A 13,674-nucleotide genomic window follows, 5' to 3' on the forward strand; every position below is an offset into this window, starting at 1 on the left:
ACTACCCTTTCAGATGTGACAATCTGCACTGCAAACTGGCCTCACTACTGTCTCAGTTATGTCAGATCCGACCCTCATAACAAAGTAGTTTGACACTCTTGCTCTAGCGTCTTCTAGATCTCAGATAACTCAAACTCGTGTCCTAAGGTTACTCTTGATGATTTTTTTTAACAGGTATTTTTCCACTTTTGCCAGCTGCGTTGTACTTCAAGGGTTCGAACATGCTTCCAGGAATAAAAGGTGAGCGACAGATCAGCTGCATACTCTTATTTATTTGCTGTGGAGGATTTGTCCTGGCATGCATGGGGCATGGCAAAGTGGTAGAGCCCTTGCGGAAAGTCCCGGATTCAGTCCCTAGCATCTCCAGTTAAAAATAACAGGTAGGAGTGATGAGAAAGACTTCAGCCTGAGACCAGACTCCTGCCGGTTGGAGTAGACAGCACTGGCCTTGATGGAGCAAGGGTCTGAATCAGTAGAAACCAGCTACTGTGGCTCAGTGGCAGAGCGTCTGCTTGGCATGCAGAAGGTCCCAGGTTCAATCCCCGGCATCTCCAGTTAAAGACACTAGGTGGGAGGCGGTAGAAGATTTCAGTGGCTCATTGGTGGAGCCTCTGCTTGGCATGCAAAATGGTCCCAGCTCCAATCCCCAGTATCTCCAGCTAAAGAAACTAGGTGGGAGGTGGCGTGAAAGACTTCAGTGGCAGAGCATCTGCTTGGCATGCAGAAGGTCTCTGGTTCAATCCCCGGCATCTCCAGTTAAAAGGACCAGGAAGCAGACGATAGAAAAGACGTCTTGAGACCCTGGAGAGCTGCTGCCAGTCTGAATGGACTGTCCTGATTTTGATGGACCAAGGGTCTGATTCAGTATAAGACAGCTCCATGGGAGGGGCCTTGGCTCAGTGGTAGAGCATCTGCTTGGCATGCAGAAGGTCCCAGGTTCAATCCCTGGCATCTCCAACTAAAAAAGGTCCAGGCAAGTAGGTGTGAAAAAACCTCAGCTTGAGATGCTGGAGAGCCATGAATGGGGCTGTGGCTCAGTGGTAGAGCATCTGCTTGGCATGCAGAAGGTCCCAGGTTCAATCCCTGGCATCTCCAACTAAAAAAGGTCCAGGCAAGTAGGCGTGAAAAACCTCAGCTTGAGATGCTGGAGAGCCATGAATGGGGCTGTGGCTCAGTGGTAGAGCATCTGCTTGGCATGCAGAAGGTCCCAGGTTCAATCCCTGGCATCTCCAACTAAAAAGGGTCCAGGCAAGTAGGCGTGGAAAACCTCAGCTTGAGACCCTGGAGAGCCATGAATGGGGCTGTGGCTCAGTGGTAGAGCATCTGCTTGGTAAGCAGAAGCTCCCAGGTTCAATCCCCAGCATCTCCAACTAAAAAGGGTCCAGGCAAGTAGACGTGGAAAACCTCAGCTTGAGACCCTGGAGAGCCATGAATGGGGCTGTGGCTCAGTGGTAGAGCATCTGCTTGGTAAGCAGAAAGTCCCAGGTTCAGTCCCCAGCATCTCCAACTAAAAAGGGTCCAGGCAAGTAGGCGTGAAAAACCTCAGCTTGAGACGCTGGAGAGCCATGAATGGGGCTGTGGCTCAGTGCCAGAGCATCTGCTTGGCATGCAGAAGGTCCCAGGTTCAATCCCCAACATCTCTAGTTAAAAGACTGAAGGTAGGAGGTGGTGTGGAAGACGCATGAAACCCTGGAGCTGGGTAGATGATAGCTGATTTTGAGGGATCGATTCAGTATAAGGCAGACTCATGCATTCATGTGTGTTCTGCGTCTTGGTAGCGAGGCCTGGAGGTCCCACAAGCCGGTGCTGCAGGAGTTCCTTGCCGACTTCTCCCTGGACGCCTCGGTAGCCGTGGCCCTCCATACGGTGCTGCACAAGCCCTTCCGGGATCAGCTTCAGCAATACAGCCTCATCCTATCCAAGCTCAAGGAAGCTGCTGGCCAGGTACTGGACTTCCTATCTATGGCTGTCAGGCCTGGGTTGGGAAATCCCTGGGGGTTTGGGGGGTGGAGCTGGGGAAGGCGGGGCTTCAGGGGAGGAGGGACCTCCGTGAGGGGTAACACTATTAGCTCTGCTTTCCAAAGCAGCCATCTTCAGGGGAACTGATCTTTCAGGAATTCTCCAGGCCCCACCTGATGGTTGGCAACCGAGTGAGGGGCTGCTGATCTGACCCAGCAGTCTCGTCTTCTCAGCTCTCTTGTTATGGAATGCCTTTTCACCAGGACCTCTGATCTTTGCGCGGGCACTTCTGACGCTGCCGGCAAGGATTCCAAGCAATAGGGCAACCGAAGTCCTGTGATCAAACTACATCTCCAGGATGCTTTGGGAGGGAAGGGTATAGGACCAAGAATGGTAGGCTCTGCCCTAGAGAAAGAAGTACTTTTCTCCCTTTCTCACAATACAAGAACTCGTGGGCATTCGATGAAATTGCTGAGCAGACGGGTTAAAACGGATAAAAGGAAGTCCTTCTTCACCCAAAGGGTGATTAACCTAGGAATTCACTGCCACAGGAGGTGGTGGCGGCCACAAGCATAGCCACCTTCAAGAGGGGTTTAGATAAAAATATGGAGCAGAGGTCCGTCAGTGGCTATTAGCCACAGTGTGTGTGTATATATAATTTTTTTTGCCACTGTGTGACACAGAGTGTTGGACTGGATGGGCCGTTGGCCTGATCCAACATGGCTTCTCTTATGTTCTTAAATGCTGAAGGGCTGTTCCTTTTCAATCCTTACAGTGCCCTGAGAGCGACACAATCGCTGATGCTACGGACAAGTTTGGAAAGCTGCGGTCTTTCGTCAGCCAGCTCTTGGACGAAGCTTGTCTTACTAGAAGTCTGTGGAAATCCCTGGGACACAAATTCACGGTGTGTGAGAGAGAATCCTAAGTAACGTCCTTTCAATGCACTCTCCAGCTGGACTTGGCCTATTCACACAGTAAAATCCAGTGGGGAAGTGCACTGGAAGTGGATCGAAAGTGCACTAGTTTAGTGTGTGCGACCACAACCTTGAAAATGTTTCTTAGAAGCTGCGACTACGGCGCAAGGATCTAAGCTATTTTACTGAAATTAAAACTTTGGCACCCATTTTGTGGCAGGCTCCGCCTTCTATGGCAGCCGTTTTGCGGCAGCCCTTGGGGTGCTGTGCTCACCATGCAGCGTCAGAATTCCAAACGTGCCTGCAGGCTCAAAAAATTTGGGGCCCTCTGGTTTAAAACGTATGTTGTCGCCTATCACTGCTCAATCATGAGGTCTAGAAACATGCCCAAGATTTATTTAGCCTCTGTAAGATTTAATAGAAAATTTGTCAAGATTCTGCATACACCCAGTGTTCTGAGCAGCTACAGCATACAGTGAAGCGGTGAAAATAATGTTGTCATCATTTGGCAGGATGTTCTCTGTGTTCCGGAGCGGAGGTTGCTAGAAGACAGCCGAAACCTTACGGTCTTTCCCAGCATGGGCCGGTCTGACCGCGTTCTGCTCTTCAATGATATCTTAGTGCTGATCCAGGTGAGATGTTGCCAGTGGGGAAGCGGGAACCCTGATTGTTTGGCCTATGAGTTGAAGGATAGTATTTTCTCACTAACTTGGAGCAGCTTTCCCAGCACGGGCTGGTATGACCGCATTCTGCTCTTCAATGATACCCTAGTGCTGATCCAGGTGAGATGGTGCCAGTGGGGAAGCGGGAACCCTGATTGTTTGGCCTATGAGTTGGATAGTATTTTCTCACTAACTTGGAGTAGCTTTCCCAGCACCGTCCGGTTTGGCCATGTTCTGCTCTTCAGTGATACCTTAGTGCTGATCCAGGTGAGGTGGTGCCAGTGGGGAAGCAGGAACCCTGATTGTTTGGCCTATGAGTTGAAGGATAGTATTTTCTCACTAACTTGGAGCAGCTTTCCCAGCACGGGCTGGTATGACCGCATTCTGCTCTTCAATGATACCCTAGTGCTGATCCAGGTGAGATGGTGCCAGTGGGGAAGCGGGAACCCTGATTGTTTGGCCTATGAGTTGGATAGTATTTTCTCACTAACTTGGAGTAGCTTTCCCAGCACCGTCCGGTTTGGCCATGTTCTGCTCTTCAGTGATACCTTAGTGCTGATCCAGGTGAGGTGGTGCCAGTGGGGAAGCAGGAACCCTGATTGTTTGGCCTATGAGTTGAAGGATAGTATTTTCTCACTAACTTGGAGCAGCTTTCCCAGCACGGGCTGGTATGACCGCATTCTGCTCTTCAATGATACCCTAGTGCTGATCCAGGTGAGATGGTGCCAGTGGGGAAGTGGGAACCCTGATTGTTTGACCTATGAGCTGAAGGATAGTATTTTCTCACTAACTTGGAGTAGCTTTCCCAGCACGAGCCGGTCTGGCCGCGTTCTGCTCTTCAGTGATACCTTAGTGCTGATCCAGGTGAGATGTTGCCAGTGGGGAAGCGGGAACCCTGATTTTTTGGCCTATGAGTTGAAGGACAGTATTTTCTCACTAACTTGGAGCAGCTTTCCCAGCACAGGCCGGTCTGGCCGCGTTCTGCTCTTCGATGATATCCTAGTGCTGATCCCGGAGTCAACCTCGAGCCAACTACCTGAAAACCCAGCTTCCGCCGGGGATCGAAGTCAGGTCGTGAGCAGAGCTTAGGACTGCAGCACTGCAGCTTTACCACTCTGCGCCACGGGGTTCTTTGCATGAGAACTAAGCACCAATGCAGCGCTACCGGCCCTCTTTCTCATGATCTGCCTAAGTTCTCGGGTTGTGCGTGACAGGCGCTAGGTGGTGCGAAAGATTTCCACATGAGACCCCAGAGAGCTGCTGCTAGTCTGAGTAGATGATACTGTGTAGGGAGTCCCCAACGTTGGCAACCCTCCACCAGTCTCAGGCAGTCACACTGGTGCTTTTCTACTATAGGTTAGCTAAATGGTGGAATCAACTGCCGGAAGAGGTGCGGGCCCTACGGGATCTTAACCAGTTCCGTAGGGCCTGCAAAACTGCCCTCTTCCAGCTAGCTTTTTAAGACGGAACTTCTGATAATATCAATAGCACCGAGCCATCTTATACATAATTTGATTGTACCATAAGGTTATACTGTTTTATTGGTTTTACTGTTTAAATTATTAATTATATTATGTACTGTTTTGTTGTATCATGGTTTTACCATGTCTTGTTAGCCGCCCTGAGCCTGCCCAGGCGGGGAGGGCGGGGTATAAATAAAAGTTTATTATTATTATTATTATTAAAAGTGAAACAAGCAATGCTAAACTCATGCAACAATGTAAACTTTATTATGGAAACAGTTAACCTTTAACACAGGACAGAATTCCGGGATGGGCAGCCCTCTGGTGCCCAGCCGATTCAACAAAACACTTATACAGTAGTATAAGTACACTTATTACAATAAAGTCAGAGACAAAGTAACAGAAATCCCCCCCACACACACACACACGAGAATTCTCGGACCGTGAACAGACAGAAGGAGATAGATGAACAAAGCAGGAGTCGAGTGGCGCCTTTAAGACCAACCAAGTTTTATTGAGAACGTCAGCTTTCGTGTGCTCTCTAAGCACACTTCGTCAGACGAGCGGATCAGGTATTGTGGGCCGAAACACATGCGGTTTGTTGTTTAAGAGTGCAAACTGGCTGTGGTCACATGATGCAACGGTGCGGCTTGGCCATTTGGTCTGGATAGCCGTAAAAGGCAATAAAGTTCCCTGCCAATTGGTGTTTTTGCAAATCACAGAAGGACGTGTATTTCCTAGTGGTAGGCGACCTAATTTACTTATCAGCATCAATCTATACATTGTAAGCATCATCATAGTCTGCCATTAGGAAACAAGAATACCGTATTTTTCGCACCATAAGACGCACTTTCCCCCCCAAAAAAATTGTGGGGAAAAGTGTGCGTGTCTTATGGAGCGAAGGTACGTACCTTCCTCCGGGGGGGGGGGCGATCCGCTGCCTCCGCCTCTGATCCTGGTGCTTCCCCCGCGCCTGCCTTCCTGGCTCCAGCTCTGACGCTTACAGCAAGCGCCAGGGTCGCTCCCTCCGCCCTCCGATCCCAGCGCTTGCTTTAAGCATCAGAGCTGAAGCCAGGCAGACAGGCACGGAGAAAGCACGCCGCCCCCTCCACAGCCGGCGCTCGCGAAGCGCTGGGTTTGCGGAGGGGGTGGGTGCTTCCTCCATGCCTGTCTGCCCGGCTTCAGCTGATGCTTAAAGCAAGCGCTGGGATCGGAGGGCGGAGGGAGCGATCCTGGAGCTTGCTGTAAGCGTCAGCTGAAGCCAGGCAGACAGGCACGGAGGAAGCACCCACCCCCTCCGCAAACCCAGCGCTTTGCGAGTGCCGGCTGTGGAGGGGGCGGCGTGCTTCCCCCGCGCCTGCGTGCCTGGCTGGGAGACAAGCGGCGAGATCGCTCCCTGCGAAGTGCTGGGTTTGCGGTGGGGGCGGAGGGTGTCTAATGGTCCGGAGCATCTAATGGACCGAAAAATACGGTACATAAAATGAAAATGGGTTAGGTATATGTAATGAGATGAATAGCCAATACTGAGTATGTTAATATAAAACATTATTCTGATACACTATTATAAAAGAGAAATACATTGGAATACTGTGGATGTATAGCTCTACTCACTTGAGAGCGGGTTTAGCATACGTAATGAGATAAAAAAAAAACCCAATATCCCTGTTCAGTTCTGGGGAGATGTTTGTTCCAAGTTTCTTGATTGTTCCAAGTAACTTGTTGGTCTTAGAGGTTCACCTTGACTCCCACTTTGTTCAACTGCTTCAGACCAACACGGCTGCCCTCTTGGATCTATCTAGCAGGAGACAGAGTAACCCTCTCTGCTGATCTGGCCAAGCGGTCCTGATTCTCTGAAAAGCACACCTGATGTAGGTTGAACATCAAAGACATCAAAGGATCTGAAGACCCTGTTACAGGTGTAAATTCTGCTGGCCATTGTGTTGCTTTGGTAACAACAGGTCCATCTTGCCAAGACGCTTGTTTCCATACCTTCAGTTGTTTACATGTTTACAGATTCAGGCCATTTGGTAACATAAATACTTTAAATCCTTGAATTTCGGAGGGATGCCTCCGTGTTAATTTTTTATTACCCTTAGAAATCATTCCTTATCTTTTCCTGGGAACCGAGAATTACACACAACTTTGGGCAGCTGCAGTCAGTGAGAAGACAGAGGTGAAAAGCATTCTGGGAGTTTGGTTCACTTGAAGTGGGTCTAATACGTTCATCATATGTAGAGCATAAGAATACAATTTTTAGGACCCAAACCCAAAGGTTTTAGGACCCAAATCCAAAATTTGGGGGAGGAATGGTGGCTCAGTGGTAGAGCATCTGCTTGGGAAGCAGAAGGTCTCAGGTTCAATCCCTGGCATCTCCACAAAAGGGTCCAGGCAAATAGGTGTGAAAAACCTCAGCTTGACCTGGAGAGCCGCTGCCAGTCTGAGAAGACAAGACTGACTTTGATGGACCGAGGGTCTGATCCAGTAGAAGGCAGCTTCATAGGTTCATATATGTTGGGGAGGAATGGTGACTCAGTGGTAGAGCATCTGCTTGGTAAGCAGAAGGTCCCAGGTTCAATCCCCGGCATCTCCAACTAAAAAGGGTCCAGGCAAATAGGTGTGAAAAACCTCAGCTTGAGACCCTGGAGAGCTGCTGCCAGTCTGAGAAGACAATACTGACTTTGATGGACCAAAGAGAGTCTGATTCAGTAGAAGGCAGCTTCATATGTTCACAAGGAATGACGGCAACTTTAAGGGAGGGATGGTGGCTCAGTGGTAGATCATCTGCTTGGTAAGCAGAAGGTCTCAGGTTCAATCCCCGGCATCTCCAGCTAAAAAGGGTCCAGGCAAGTAGGCGTGAAAAACCTCAGCTTGAGACCCTGGAGAGCCGCTGCCAGTCTGAGAAGACAAGACTGACTTTGATGGACCAAGGGTCTGATTCAGTAGAAGGCAGCTTCATATGTTCACAAGGAATGATGACAACTTTAAGGGAGGGATGGTGGCTCAGTGGTAGATCATCTGCTTGGTAAGCAGAAGGTCCCAGGTTCAATCCCCAGCATCTCCAACTAAAAAGGGTCCAGGCAAATAGGTGTGAAAAACCCCGGAGAGCCGCTGCCAGTCTGAGAAGACAAGCCTGACTTTGATGGACCAAAGAGGGTCTGGTTCAGTAGAAGGCAGCTTCATATGTTCATTCTCACAACAGATCCCAGTATTGATGGGGTAACGGTCCGATTCAGTATAAGACAGCATCATGTGTTCAGTGAACCCGCACTGGCATGGGGCGTTGACCCACACCTGATTGACCCCTCCACCCCAAATGGGCAACTTCATTGGCGCTAAGATATCTCTTCTAACCTTTTTATCGGGAAAATGTGTATTTCCAGGGGAGCAGCTTCCAAAGTTTTGACCTGAAGCTCGTGTGGGTGGATACAGCGGAGAGAGAAATGAGGCAGTAAGTGGAATCTCTTTGTTTACCTTGTCTGATATTACAGCATTGGGGAATGTGCAGAGAAGGGTGCATTTCAAATTGATTAAATTAATTGATTAAATTAATTGATTAAATTAATTGATTAAATTAATTGATTAAATTAATTGATTAAATTAATTGAAAGGGTTGGAACGTTTTTCCTATGAAGAAAGGCTAAAGCGCTTGGGGCTCTTTAGCGTGGAGAAACGTCGACTGAGATTTCAAGATTAGACATGGGACAGAGAAGACAGAGAAAGGAGTACTCTTCTCCCTTTCCCACAATACAAGAACTTACAGGCACTCCATGAAATTGCTGAGGAGTCACGTTAGAACAGATAAAAAGAAGTCCTTCTCCACCCAAAGGATGATTCACACATGGAATTCGCTGCCACAGAAGGTGGTGGCAGCTACATGCATAGACAGCTTCAAGAGGGGATTGGATAAACGTATGGAGCAGAGGTCCATCAGTGGCCATTAGCCACAGGTCATAGATGGAACTCTCTGTCTGGGGAAATGATGCTCTGTATTCTTGGTGGTCGGGGAGGGGGGCACAGTGGGAGGGTTTCTAGTGTCCTGACCCCACTGGTGGACCTTCTGATGGCACTTGGGGTTTTTTGGTCACTGTGTGTCACAGAGTGTTAGAGTGGATGGGCCATTGGCCTGATCTAACATGGCTTCTCTTATGTTCTTATGTCTGGGGAAGTGATGCTCTGTATTCTTGGTTGTCGGAGGTCCACAGTCGGAGGGCTTCTAGCGTCCTGGCCCCACTGGTGGACCTCCTGATGGCACTTGGGGTTTTCTGGCCACTGTGTGACACAGAGTGCTGGACTGGATGGGCCACTGCCCTGATCCAACATGGCTTTTCTTATGTTCTTATGTGACACAGAGTGTTGGACTGGATGGGCCATTGGCCTGATCCAACATGGCTTCTCTTATGTTCTTATGTCTGGGGAAGTGATGCTCTGTATTCTTGGTTGTCAGAGGGCCACAGTCGGAGGGCTTCTAGCGTCCTGGCCCCACTGGTGGACCTCCTGATGGCACTTGGGTTTTTTTGGCCACTGTGTGACACAGAGTGCTGGACTGGATGGGCCACTGCCCTGATCCAACATGGCTTTTCTTATGTTCTTGCTCTGTCTTGCCAAGTTTGAAGGAAGTCTGCCTTGGTAATCTTCATGTCCTGTAGACAATGGCATACTTAAAGCCTTCCAACTGACAGAGCAGCTTTGGGCAAATTTGAAGCGAGACTTCCCGGCTTACGTTCTTTGCCACACTAATTCCCTGTTACAAAATGTTATCAGTCTTCAGGAAGGGTCCTACAGATAATTGGCTTTTATATTCTCCCAGGAATTGTGGCCCATTTTTGCCTCTCTGCCCCAACTGCCTCTAGTACATCCATAACCATTAGGGACTCTTCAGCCAATAGACATTGAATTGGAGAAAATGGCTGCCGCAGGCTGGACTCTGCGGCACTGATCTTTTCTGAGGTCTCTCCCCTTCCCAAACCCTGCCTTCTCCAGGCTCTGCTCCCAAACCTCTAGGTGTTCCCTAGCCCAGAGCTGGAACCCTGATGTGAGGCTGCCACTGGAAAGGCCTCGTTTTGTGTACCCCCAGATAAGATTCTTTAGCTGGTGGGATAGTGAAGAGGCCCTCTCTGAGATCTCAATTCCTGGCACCTGTATACCGACTTGCCCTTGAAGTGATGAGAAACCGAGATCCGTGCCAGCACAACGCTAAGTGTTGTGTGTTTGTTCTGTAATAAATGTAGGCATGGATCACTTCATAGCTAGAGGTAGGGCAAGTGGTCTTCATCGTGTCTGAATCCAGCTCTGGCTGAGAGCCGTTCCTTCCCCCCACCCCTCTCCACTGTCCATGACGCTGTTGGGTACAAGGGAGGCAGTACAAGGCTGCTTTCCCACTATGCCTGAATTCAATTCTGCCTGAGGATATTTGCTCAAAGGAACATTTGAACATATGAAGCTGCCTTATACTCAACCAGACCCTGTTTGGTCCATCAAAGTCAGTCTTGCCTACTCAGACTGGCAGCGGCTCTCCAGGGTCTCCAGCTGAGGTTTTTCACACCTACTTGCCTGGACCCTTTTGAGTTGGAGATGCTGGGGGTTGAACTTGGGACCTTCTGCTTACCAAGCAGATGCTCTACCACTGAGCCACAGCCCCATTCATGGCTCTCCAGGGTCTCAAGCTGAGGTTTTCCATGCCTACTTGCCTGGACCCTTTTGAGTTGGAGATGCCGGGGATTGAACCTGGGACCTTTTGCTTACCAAGCAGATGCTCTACCACTGAGCCACAGCCCCATTCATGGCTCTCCAGGGTCTCAAGCTGAGGTTTTCCACGCCTACTTGCCTGGACCCTTTTGAGTTGGAGATGCCGGGGATTGAACCTGGGACCTTCTGCTTACCAAGCAGATGCTCTACCACTGAGCCACACCCCCATTCATGGCTCTCCAGGGTCTCCAGCTGAGGTTTTACACCTACTTGCCTGGACCCTTTTTAGTTGGAGATGCTGGGGATTGAACCTGGGACCTTCTGCTTACCAAGCAGATGCTCTACCACTGAGCTACCATCCCTCCCCTTAGACATATGAACAAATGAAGCTGCCTTCTACTGAATCAGACCCTTGGTCCATCAGTCACAGTCTTGTCTACTCAGACTGGCAGTAGCTCTCCAGGGTCTCAAGTTGAGGTTTTTCATGCCTACTTGCCTGGACCCTTTTTAGTTGGAGATGCCGGGGATTGAACCTGGGACCTTCTGCTTACCAAGCATATGCTCTACCACTGAGCCACTGTCCCTCCCCTTGTACTGAAAGTTCACATTTTGTGTGTGTGTTGGTTTTCTGTTCCCGTGAGCTGCCTTGGAATCAAGTTTGGGCTGAAAAGGGACATGCGGCTGTAAGTTTTGGTGTGGAAAATGACTCTCCTCTCATTTTCTGACCTCCTTGCCAATCCTTTAGAGTGTGCTAGAGACACTTCTCCCTCACTGTTTAGATTTTCCCTGGACCCTTCGTTTTGTTAGCATGAGGAACATGTATAGTGTCAGCGGTCACCAACCTTTTTGAGCACCTTTGGAATTCTGATGCACCGGGGAGGAGGCAAAAGGGCTTCCATAAAACGGCTGCCCCAGCAGAAGGAATCAGGGACAAAATGGCTGCCCACAGCTAACTGTCCATCTTGTGCTGTGGTGGCAACTGTTGCCAAAGCAGCTTTTTGAGAAGAAATCTGCACAGCCCCTCAAATCTCCAGCAGCCAATCAAAAGGCTTGCTGGCAAAAAGCCCCACATGATCCCACCCACTTTCTGGGCACCAGAAAATGTGCCAGCAGGTGTTATGGCCTCCAGCGGTGCCACATTGGGGATCCTTGTGTTCTGGGGTTGACTTGCCATCTTCCAAGAGAAGATGGATTCTGTTGAACGCTTCTTTCCCATTTGTAAAACACCTTTCTGCTTTTCCCAAGTAGATGTCTACAAATAATCAGGCCTCATTTTGGGCAGGAGCTCACAGGAGCGCAGTTCCAGAACCGCTAAATTTTATTGTGCTCTTTCTCTCCCCCTCCCCACCAAAAAAAAATTACTTGCTTCTGGGCTCATTTGTTCAACCCCCCTGTGAGAATTTTGCTGAACTCTTAAGATTTGACAAACTTTCTAACATGTCCCCCTCCACAGAAAATGGGGAAATAACCAAAACATAAAAAGCAGACAGATGGAAATCTTCATCGTACCTCTGTGGCCACATAGGAGAAAGTCGTTTTAAAAGTATGATGGGAATAAGGAATGAAAAGGGCAACTGGAGTGATTAAAGGGTTGGAACACTTTCCCTATGAAGAAAGGTGAAAACGCTTGGGGCTCTTTAGCTTGGAGAAACGTTGACTGCGGGATGACATGATAGAGGTTCACAAGATTATGCATGGGATGGAGAAAGTAGAGGAAGAAGTCCTTTTCTCCCTTTCTCACAATACAAGAACTTGTGGGCATTCAATGAAATTGCTGAGCAGTCAGGTTAAAACGGATAAAAGGAAGTCCTTCTTCACCCAAAGGGTGATTGACATGTGGAATTCACTGCCACAGAAGGTGGTGGCGGCTACAAGCATAGACAGCTTCAAGAGGGGGTTAGATAAAAATATGGAGCAGAGGTCCATTAGTAGCTATTAGCCACAGTGTATATATATATGTGTGTGTGTGTATATACATACATTATATATATATATAAATTTTTTTGGCCGCTGTGTGACACAGAGTGTTGGACTGGATGGGCCATTGGCCTGATCCAACATGGCTTCTCTTATGTTCTTATGTGACACAGAGTGTTGGACTGGATGGGCCATTGGCCTGATCCAACATGGCTTCTCTTATGTTCTTATGTGACACAGAGTGTTGGACTGGATGGGCCATTGGCCTGATCCAGCATGGCTTCTCTTATGTTCTTATGTACCGTATTTTTCGGTCCATTAGACGCTCCGGACCATTAGACGCAGGTGCCTGGCTGGGAGACAAGCGGCAAGATCGCTCCCTCCGCCCCCACCGCAAACCCAGCACTTCGCAGGGAGCGATCTCGCCGCTTGTCTCCCAGCCAGGCACGCAGGCACGGGGGAAGCACGCCGGCGCCTGCGTGCCTGGCTGGGAGACAAGCGGCGAGATCACTCCCTGCGAAGTGCTGGGTTTGCGATGGGGGCAGAGGGAGAGATCTCGCCGCTTGTCTCCCAGCCAGGCACGCAGGCACGGGGGAAGCACGCCGCCCCCTCCACAGCCGGCGCTCGTGAAGCGCTGTGTTTGCGGAGGGGACGGGTGCTTCCTCCGTGCCTGTCTGCCTGGCTTCAGCTGATGCTTACAGCAAGCGCCAGGATCGCTCCCTCCGCCCTCTGATCCCAGCGCTTGCTTTAAGCATCAGCTGAAGCCAGGCAGACAGGCACGGAGGAAGCACCTGCCCCCTCCGCAAACACAGCGCTTCGTGAGCGCCGCCTCTGGAGGGGGCGACGTGCTTTCTCCGTGCCTGCCTGCCTGGCTTCAGCTCTTATGCTTAAAGCAAGCGCTGGGATCGGAGGGCGGAGGGAGTGATCCTGGCGCTTGCTGTAAGCATCAGAGCTGGAGCCAGGCAGGCATGCGCGGGGGAAGCTCCGGGATCAGAGGCGGAGGCAGCGGATCGCGCCCCCCCCGGAGGAAGGTACGTACCTTTGCTCCATAAGACGCACACACTTTCCCCCCCA

The 13,674-nt window shown here is 49.9% G+C and overlaps 3 non-coding genes across 3 annotated transcripts; 2 read left to right on the plus strand and 1 right to left on the minus strand.

Moving 5' to 3' along the window:
* The first annotated feature begins 1,023 nt into the window (after nucleotides 1-1,023).
* On the plus strand, nucleotides 1,024-1,095 carry TRNAA-GGC (transfer RNA alanine (anticodon GGC)). Its single transcript has one exon. It is a non-coding gene; the product is annotated as a tRNA-Ala (tRNA).
* Nucleotides 1,096-1,160: 65 nt separating this feature from the next.
* TRNAA-GGC (transfer RNA alanine (anticodon GGC)) lies at nucleotides 1,161-1,232 on the plus strand. Its single transcript has one exon. It is a non-coding gene; the product is annotated as a tRNA-Ala (tRNA).
* A 9,606-nt stretch (nucleotides 1,233-10,838) lies between these two features.
* On the minus strand, nucleotides 10,839-10,910 carry TRNAT-GGU (transfer RNA threonine (anticodon GGU)). Its single transcript has one exon. It is a non-coding gene; the product is annotated as a tRNA-Thr (tRNA).
* Nucleotides 10,911-13,674: the final 2,764 nt, after the last annotated feature.

The sequence above is a fragment of the Heteronotia binoei genome, chromosome 10, assembly GCF_032191835.1.
Source record: "Heteronotia binoei isolate CCM8104 ecotype False Entrance Well chromosome 10, APGP_CSIRO_Hbin_v1, whole genome shotgun sequence".
NCBI lineage: Eukaryota > Metazoa > Chordata > Lepidosauria > Squamata > Gekkonidae > Heteronotia > Heteronotia binoei.